This window comes from Nothobranchius furzeri, chromosome 8 (genome assembly GCF_043380555.1).
Source record: "Nothobranchius furzeri strain GRZ-AD chromosome 8, NfurGRZ-RIMD1, whole genome shotgun sequence".
Taxonomy (NCBI): Eukaryota; Metazoa; Chordata; class Actinopteri; order Cyprinodontiformes; family Nothobranchiidae; genus Nothobranchius; species Nothobranchius furzeri.
The window spans coordinates 49,839,213-49,849,699 of record NC_091748.1 but is presented as its reverse complement, the minus strand read 5'-3'; positions in this window follow the sequence as shown (position 1 = coordinate 49,849,699).

The following is a 10,487-nucleotide window of genomic DNA, read 5'->3' as shown; positions in this document are numbered from 1 at the left end:
ATTTGCAATACATTTCTTTTCAAAAATTAAAATTTTTGAAAGTACATATAAATTAATTGAAAGGATTATTAAGATCCAGAAAAAAGAAAATGGTGGTGTTTAGAATGTTTTTTGTTCTCTTTGCAGTATTATTTTTGGATTATTAGTTTCTCAAGGGGGTTAGCGTTGTTGCCTTGCAACAAGAAGATCTTGGGTTCGAATCCAAACCTGGGGTCTTTCTGCATGGAGTTTGCATGTTCTCCGTGTGGGCTCTCTCTGGGTACTCGGGCTTCCTCCCACAGTCCAAAAACATGACTGTCAGGACTGCTGGAGATAGCTGCGAGGATAAGTGGGTAAGGAAAATGGATGGATAGGTCGTTTCTCAATACTTGAGTCAAAAGTCCCCTGCCCCCCACTGACCAGTGTTGGGAAAGTTTGTTTAAAAAACGAACAACGTTCAGGTCATGCATTTTAAAATAAACTAGTTTGTTTCTTAGTTCATAATTAAAAAAAAGTTTTGAACTAAGTTCACTGTTTCAAAAACGAACTGGTTCATAGTTCTTTTATGTGTGTGTGTGTGTGTGTGTGAGTGTGTGTGTCTTATGAAATAATTTTCCAAAAGTTGGCACCCGTTCAGTCCACACTCATACCCAGCAGCAGTTGTTACCCTACAGGATATTCTCAATAACATGAGGAAAACTTTATTTTAATGGGAAATTATTAAACAATCTTAGGAACCAGGCTGAGGCGGCAAACTCAAAGTGCAATATTAAAAGTGCAAAACATAAAAAAAAATGTATACTGTTTCAGTTAAGTCCCTTTTCAATTTTTCTGAATGAACTTTGACTCCTGCACACAGCATAGACGTAGAAGAGTACCAACTGCTAGTGCTGGCCGGATGTTTTAGCTAGGCTTTAGCTCCGGAAAAGCTCTGTGGAGATCTAGATCCAGAACGGCGAAAGAACGCGTTCATAAACCCGTTCACGCATGCCAAGACGAACTTTTACGTTCGTCAGGCAAAATACAAACAAGTTCAGTTCAAGTTCACGAAAAAAATGAACAAATTCATGAACAATAGTTAAATGAATGCGTTCGGGCACAACACTGCCACTGACATTATAAAAAAATCATAATAATAACTGGTGTTGTTCTGCAGATCTCTAAAAACAATCAATGGATTAACCAGATCCAACAAGCCACTGAATTCCGAAACTAAAACTTAAAAAACGAGTTATGAATCAGCTCATAGCAGCAAATCTCCCAGTGCATGCTTTCATCCTCATAGCCAATCACAATGCAGCAATGCAGAATATAAAATTGTGTCGGGAGTCTTGGTGCACAGGATCGTTTGAGTATTTCAGAAACTGCAATTCTCCGGGGAACTTCACCACGACGGTGTCAGTTTACTCAGAGCGATTCTCATTAAGTGTGATAAAACAGTGAATTGAAACAGATTGTTGATGAGTAGTCTGTACAGAGAAAAGAGTGTACACCAAGTCTAAAAGGTTGACCCTCTGGAGGCAGGCATCACCGATTTGCAACGTTAACACCTACCTACCTGGTTACTCCACATACGTATTTCACGAGCATTTTTAAACTCAGAAGTATCCCTGAGGGACTTAGTTGTTCGTCCTTTTATCAAAACTGATTTTGAGCCTGAGAGGGTTAACGTGCTACAAGAACCATAAGAAAATGTTATATTTGAGTCATGCTAGCCAGAATTCTGATGGTGCAAGTGGGCGTGGTCCGATCAAACCTGATCAGTGGAGGAGAGCTGGTAAATCTGAACTTCGGCAAAGTTTCTGCAAATTTCTGTTTTCCATCTGCAGTTAGCACACAGCCTAAGCTGGAACAAAAATGATCATTTTAATTCCTCCATTTAAGCATTTAAGTTTGTTTAACTTTAGCCATTCTCAGCTCTTCTATCGATTGCCCATCCACCACACCTGAATGAAAAATACATGCCTGGGAGAGTTGCGTCACAAAGGTGGCTCGTACCGTTGTATACTCCCGTGCATATGTTGCACTAAACAAGAATAAGCTGGAAGCTCATTTGAAAGGCAGTTTGTTTTATATGCTGGGCTTTAACGGGCATTTGGGTGGTATGGATGGCTTTGATCCACTTGACCCCAACTGTTTGTAATAGCCTTTAATAATCAGACCACAAAAACAAACTGTTGAAACTGGCACAAGCTACAGCTTCTATATAAAAGGTTTTCACCTTCTTTTCACTGAAATGACGTGACCTTGTTAATGCAACGTGTGAAGTCTAAAATAAAACAAAGCTGACAATAGAGCCTTAGATTATTATGGCAGTGAGTTTCTTTGAAGACCATTTAAGCCCTCTTCCTCCTCCAGCTGTCCGTTAAATGAGACTAACAGAACAGACCACAAGTAGGAATGTTGACACACAGTTAAAGTTAATATCACAGGTGCAGCTGGCTGATTCTTCTCATTACTGGATACAACACCAGCGAAAGGTGCAGCGGTTCGCCGATGAATTCTCATGGCTTCCAGTCATACTGCAACTACCTCTTCTGAGAAGTCACTGCCTATTTCTGACTGCATCTGACAGTCAGCTCTCTCAGCCTCTGCAACTTTCTGCAGGTTTTGCCGCCTGTGGATGTTAACCGCCTTTAGAGGCAGAGAAGAACTCAGCTGCCACCGCCAACTGAAACCCCGTGGCTTTGGGATTGAGAGGAGTTCCACAGCGGTGGGGTTTCACACGTTGGTGAATGATCTAAGATAAGATGTCTTCGGCTGTGCCCTGCTCTCACTCTAAAACGCATACGTGTGCAGACGTAAACACGAGCATAACGGAAAATGCACCAGGATGTCACAATGCAAAGAAAGCGGGTGGTGCACTCTGTGAAAGTTCACGGCGAACACATTTAGCTCACTGCTTGTGCAGCCGGCTGAATGTGTTGTGCGCATTTGGGAAAGGCGTATTTAGAAAGAGCCGAGTGTGTTTTCAAGGTTCCCTGTTCTATTTGTTTTTGTGTGTGTAAGATTCCAAAGTTGCATCTCCAAACTACAGATACAGACATGTCAGCACTCTGGAACCGTCTTTGTATTTTTTGTCCCTCAACCAAACAGTTTGTGTACATTTCCTGCATGTAAGAACCGAGTGGTTGCCCTCCACACATCGATCACTGGCTCTTTAACCGACCAATAAGAGCAGACTGAACATTTCATAAGGAGATGATTGAAAGTAAAACTGCTGCTAAAATGGAGTTTTCAACTTTTAAACGATTAGCCACGATGAGTTGATTTGTCACGGTGTGATCGGCAAACAAGATAGTCAACAATACAAACATTAACAAACCTCATCCTTTATTCTATGAAGTATTGTTTTTTTCTGTTCATCTTGCCTGTTGCAGCGTCACTTCTGCTTTCTGCCTTTCTGCTCAAGGCACATGCGCAGCAGTGGCCATCAGGGTGAGCGATAAACAGTACATCATGGCAAGCTGGCAACATAGCTCCAAAGTTTGGAAGCATTTTACAAAGACAAAAGAGAAGCGCGTACAGTGCAACATCTGAAAATTAGAACTTTCCTTTCACGGACCACCACGGTGGTGCACGAACACCTGAAGAGGAAGCATGTCGTTACAGAGGACAAACAGGGACAGTCACCTCTGTAAGCTAATTCCCTCTCGTTAGCTGCTAACATCAGCACCTGTATTTAAAGCTGTAGCAACAAGTGGTGATGGCGATTTCATTACCTTTAACACACACGTGTCACGTATTTGCTCTATTGTTATAAACACTAATGATTTATTTTATCCCTCTACATTACAGTGTTAATAAACACTCCACTTGATTGAATGAATTTGTTACCAAGACAACATGCTCACCTCAGCAAGCAAACGTTCTGGCCGAGGCAGTTTTGAACGTGCTGGTGATGGACATGAGGCCCCGTTGCGAGATAAGCTATCATCTTGTCTTTACTTCTAGAGGACACAACAGATAACACTGAACTAGAAGCTAACGATGGGTATATTAGAGCAGCCTCATCCTGGTGCAATAAGCTATACTTTGAACATGACACGATTAGTCAACTAAACGCCAAAAAAACTAGTAATTAGTTGACTATTAAAACAATCGTTTGTGGTGGCCCTGATTTAGGCGAAACCACCTCAGGTAGCAGATTACCAAACTAACTTGACTCCATGCAGAACAGCAAGTGAGGCGGTCTAAATCTTTGATTCTGAAGTTTTCAAAACCTTTTTCCAACCATTGCACATTTTGACCTAGAAGTGAAGTAGCCCCTAAAGTCACTTCTTTGCCTCTGTAAAACAATTGACTCCAGCATATTTGGCAGAGACCATAGAAACTCGCTAATGTGCAGCAACAACCTGAGTCCGAGATCACTGCTGGTGGGTTTGCCCTTTCATTAAATTTCACTCAACTTTTGGCAACTGGAGAAACATTTTCTGGCCTCTGTGTACATGCTTGTCTGGCCATTACTCGTTAACCACTGGACACACGTGAATTAACTAACCCCCATGTTCCATTAAATGTCGCTTTCTTTTTTGCACACTGTTTGCCAATCTTGTGAAACTGCTTGTTTGAATGAGATTTGGCTTTGAGTAAACTTCAGTCATGCCTTTATAGCCCCCTTCAGACAGGCCATGAAAAACGGAAATGTTCCGGACTCTGTCCGTAAGACCTTTGTGTCTGAATACAAACATCCGGATAACACGTTCCGGAATTTAACCGGACGAAGCCCCTAGTAACAGGTCCGGGCTTGTTACGGACAGGGTGGCTGCTTCAGACTGGTGAGGTAGAGTTCCGGACAGGGAGGAGGGGGAGGAGGAGGGGACCGGGGGACGCTGTGCGCACCTAATAAGGCTCATTCTCACCCCTCTTCTCGAGGGGGTCTGCTTCAGGCCGACCAGGGCCAACACACCCACTGCTGACAGCAAATTCACACCTTCCATTAGAGCAAGCCTCTGATTGGTGGGTAGAATCAGCCCACATGGGCTTAAGGCATGCTCAATTCATTATCATGCTGATTACCCAGAAGCTGAAAGTGTCTCTGACTGCATTCCTTGCATACCTAAGCAAGGATGTGTGGAAACAACCGGGCCAGGCTGGGGCCGACTGGGGCTACCCGGCCTGGGCCAACCCGGTACAGATGGGAATGGCCCACTAGATAGCCCGCTGCTGTAGCATGCGGCGAACCACGGCAGCTCGCCTCCTGCGGTACCGCCTAGACGCGCGACGGAGCGCTTCACACCGCTTCAGTGATTCCTTTAACCATTGAGCTTCATCATCCAGGTCTCTTATGCGTCTTCGTGTGCGCAGAATTATGCTTAAGCGCCTCGTGATTTTTATCTTGAGAGGCGCTATAGAAATGATATTTTCTTCTTCTTCTTCTTAACATAGGTCCGATTTTCTTCGTGGTGTGTCTGAAAACACAGTTCCGGTTAAAAACCGGATTGAATTGTCCGCAAATGTTCCAGAATGTCTATCTGAAAAGGGCTCAAGACTCTTTCTACTCTCCTTTGTAGAAGTGCATGATTTTACCATTTTACACAACCAAAACAAACAACCTCTTAGCTCTGATGGAAGCCCCATCTGCACACGGGAGTAATGGAGCGAGAACAGTTAGGAAGCATTTTCTTCCGGTCAGAGCGTCCACATCAGAGTCTGTCCTCAAATCTCCTCCTTTTTAAGACCTTGCGGCAGTTCACACGGTCAGCTGGGACCTTGTCGTCTACGCCTTGTTTGTTCCCCGCATGGCTGAAAGAGAATGATTTTCAGCGTGAAACGTTACCTGGTGGATATTTATGCAGCTGCGAGGCTGTGAACAGAATCTTTGATATCTTTTTTCATGCGCGGTCCCTCTGTGAAACTTTCAACAAGCCCTCTGAGCCTCGGCAGGACAATGTCCACACTCAGAGGTGTGCAGCTGTCGATCCTCATCGACGGGGAGTTGACCTCGGATTCAAACTCTCCAACCCCGGACGCAGAAGTGGAGCAAAGGTCACGGTTAAAATAAACCTCGAAGGCTGAATAAACAGGATGTGTCTACCCACTCAGAAACAGGGCACTGATTAATCAAACAATGCTGCTTTTGGGAGGAAAAGAAGTTTAAATCATTCATCTGGAACTGCACAGAGTAAACATTCTGTTCAGTGATATAATGAATCAAGCTGCTTAGCAACAAACGCAGCTCCCAATGTTCAGAGAGGATGTTCTCCCATCAAATACACAGTCATTTATTTTAAGACCACGAGCGTACCTGTGAGAATGAATAGAAATGTCGAGGTATTATTCAGTGGAGACGACTTGCTGGCAGCCAATCGCAGACAGCCATGATGCACTGATAATGAGAAGTGCAAACTATTCTGTCAGTTACCTATCAGTCACATGCCTTCTAATACCGCCTCCACTCTAGTTAGAGTCAGAACATTTTCAATAATATTTTTATCATCATTAAATGCATCCAATCATGCTCTCTAGCAGCAGGACCGCGCCGTTCTCAAATGGGCTTGAACTGATTGGTCAGTGGTGCCGCTGGAAAACAGCCATCCGTTTACAGCCCATCCAAAGCGAATGAATCACTGAATGATTCAGAGTCGTGTGGGCAACCATTCAGCAACTATTTTGACCTTTATGCTTTTTCTGTGTTTATTTAAAGCTAATAAGTCCTTTACTTTTAGCTTCAGACAGCTAAATTTACCCTCTTCAGTCCAGCTCAGGATATTCTTCGTCTTTGTGACATTCGGTCTACAGTTTGTCATTTTCTACTTTCAGGTGAAATTGTGAAGAAGACGAAAATGCCAGGCAGAGGATTTCTGTTTCTTTTTTTTTTTACCTTGAAGATCGCTATTATAGACTCAGCACCTGGGTGGTTTCTAGCAGCTGTCATATGTCAAACACCCATCTAGTAGAAGTCTTCCACCTCTCTTTCCTCTGAGAAGATCAGGTACTGTTTCAGTCGTTGCTCTGGTGACCTTTAGCAGCTGTGTGTGTGTGTGTGTGTGTGTGGGGGGGGGGGGGGGGGGGTCGGCTGAGCACTTAAGTTTTCTTGTGACTTATTTTTATTTTTTGCATCTGTATAATTTTCTCCAGGATAAACACACAGTCCTGAATCACTGAGCTGCCCTATTACTAATTTGCACAGTAGGTACTGACCTAAATCCTAAAAAACACAATAGCATGCTTTTTCTTACCTTTTACACCTTTTGTTCAGCCCATGGCTGAAGATAATTGCAGACTATTTCCTTGTGCAGTAAAAGTGCTGACAGTATGAGATTAACCCGACCTGTGTGATTATACAGCACTGACTGGTGTGGCAGAAAATGTGACCCTGGGCTGAGGAAGTGTAACAGAAGAAGAAGAAAATATCGTTTCTATAGCGCCTCTCAAGATAAAATCCACGAGGCGCTTCAGCAGCCTCCAGCGCTCCACAGTGCATCATTTCTAGTCTTGGGGTCTCTCATTCTGCAGATTATCAGTCTTGCTGCACGATTAGTTCTGTGTCAGAGTTAATAGTTGGAAGGTGTGCTGTTGGTGCTTTGTTCTGACTGCCCATCCTTCACCTCAAATGTGACTTCTCATGCTAAACATGCAATCAAAAAGGGCAGGCTGGCAGTTTGAATGTCCTCTGCCATTTTTGTTGTTTTGTTTTATTAATTTATTTCCTTCTCTTTGCCATCTGTGATCACCGCCACAGTGCTGCTAGCCCCTCTCACTCAGCCACCCTTCCATCAATCCACCCTTGGCCCCTATTAGCGAATGCGGCACTGTGAGTTATGGAATGGCTTTACAGTGTGCTGAAACAGCTGAGGTCATGAATACAGACAGAGTGCACGAAGCCCTGTGTGCTGAATGCCAATGAGACGGTCCTTCTCCAGCCAGAAGCTCAACACAAGAACTGGCTTGCCACTTCGCATGAGACACAAGACACAAGGAGAGGCAGAGATCCTGCTGATCAGCCGAGAGTGCATTTTTATGTGGGAGAGCAGTCAGCGTTAACCATCTAGTAAAGGGCAGAGATCCCTCTTAGGGAGTGAAGATCTTGGCTTGTCTTAAACACAAACCATTTTTGACAAGTACCCTTCCTCATGTGTATCTTTTAGGTCTCAAATTTTTTTTTGTCTTGCAGTGCACGTGAAAAAACCTCAGGTGTATGCATGGGTTTTGTATAGTTTCCTCTGCAAAAAATAGGTGGTTTTCTAACCTCACTAAAAAAAACAAACATGCAGCTGGAAAAACGTTAAATGGGAAGGGCTCTAAGCTGTGGTTAATTGTTTCATTTTAGAACTTGAAACAGGTTCATTCAAAAGGTGTGATGCAGAGTACAAAAAAATCCCTGCATGGTTAACATTAAGTCAAAATTCAGAGTCCGCTATTACTAAACTGCTTTACAGTTGCAGCATTTGTTTCAGTCACTTAAAATTTCTTGTTAATTCACATTTATTTTCCGCTTACCTTGATATGAGGGCAATTATTTGCAATCAGGGGCAATTTAAATGACTGATAAGAACAGAGCTGTTGGCGTATGCATGCATGGGCTTGCACGTGCACGCGTGTTTTGGGCGTGTATTTGTGGATGCCATTAATGGTGTTTGTTTGTACTTTGGGGGAAGCCCTACACTCATTGTTCATAAAATCCCATATATGGTAATGTAAACACAATGCTTCGTAACTCCACTGGAGCGTGCAAAACTGAATGAACACAGGAAGGCTCACTCTGGCAGGAAGTGGCTGCTGCTGCTATGGCAACAAACTGAAACCCAAGGCTGCGAGGGAGACTTGCCTTTCTCGCTGTCTTGACGTCATTTCTAGTACACTACATTTGAAAGGCTGCAGCGACAGGGCACATGCAAAACAAAGGTTCAGGGAACTTCTGAGCATTTTAAGAGAAAACAAAATGGTGCAGGCTGAATAAATATTTCGCCCAGCTTTTTCAGACGAACCATGCAAGAAAATTTCCCCATATGTTCAGCAGTATCACAAACAACAATTTAAAAGAAGCACGGAGAGCATGATTACTATGAGAAAAGCACATTATTAGAAGTGTTACTGATGAGTAATAGTGCCAGATTAGCAGCTTGGTTACACCTCATTCCTCAAACTCTAACACGTTTACAGATACGTGCTGTGTGAAACAAGTGCAGCTTTTTTTGTTTCCACAATCACCAGTTTTATACGTTTCTTCCCTCCAGTCCCTGTGTGTGTGTGTGTGTGTGTGTGTGTGTGTGTGTGTGTGTGTGTGTGTGTGTGTGTGTGTGTGTGTGTGTGAGACAGGTACTGTACTTTATGCTGTCCTATAAAGCAGGAAACGTTACTAAGCACATCGTTGAGCGTTATTAAACAAAGATTCTCTTTATTTATATTACTGTTATTGTTAACTATTAAGTGTCTATGAGGTTAGAACAAAGGGCTGAGGGGATGGTAGTGGTGGTGGGGGGTCAGCTGCTTAGTAATGCATTAAACACAAACAGTTGTTAATTGCTTTATTTAATAGTTTATTAATGCCTAATAATGCAGTAACTAAGGTTAATAAAGGGACACTTCATGTAAAGTGTTACCAAATGACCTAAGCGACTTCTATATGTTGTATAGTGCTACTGAGAAGGTAGTGGTTGAATTTTTTTTACCAAGTTCCCAAAATATTTTCTTTGGTCAAATAAAAAAAATTTGAAAAACAAATAAAATATTTGCATGAAATTGAGTTTCACAACAGCAGTGTACATTTTTAGTATATCAGACCCAATGTAAGTTCACATCACTGTGAAAGAAAGAAAGAAAGAAAGAAAGAAAGAAAGAAAGAAAGCAGGGGCGTGTCCAGGGAGTGGCCTGGGGTAGCACATGCCACCCTTGGAATCTGATTGGCCACCCCAGGTGCCACCACACTAATTTACCTTTAAATAGGCTTTTCATTGTCCACAAAAGGCTTGGGCGTAAAATAAAAAAAAGCATAACCATGGGTGCCACCCATGCACAAAGTTGTGCCTCACCTGGGCCACCCCATTTTAAAACATCTGGACACGCCACTGAAAGAAAGAAAGGAAGAAAGGAAGAAAACAATTCCCTCTCAAAATACAGAACAGTCCCCTGCATGGCTGAGTCAGAAGGTCATTAGAAAAACTGAGAAAAGCTGTTTCAGTTGAATGAGCGGCTCTAAGAGATGTCTTATTCTCACCTGGATCCCTGTTCATTTACCCCTTTTCCTCCAACTTTTTCCCAGGAACATTGCTGAAGGAGCTTGGGTTGGAATCAACGTTTGGCTTATACGCTGCGGGCATAAACAAATGGGCAGGTAGATCCCTGGTGTGTCTAAAACTATCTCATAAACAGTATGCAGTCTTGAAAAGGTGAGTTTTTATGGGGAGGGATGTGTGAGGTTTCATCTTCAGTCATGGTGAATTGCTCCTGTCTGTCATGGTAAAACCTCATTTCACTGGTCTGTCTACATTCCAACTTTCCCCTAACTTTTAGGAGATTGGATCATTACTGAATGATGAGATTCTGGATCTGAGTGGGCAAAATTA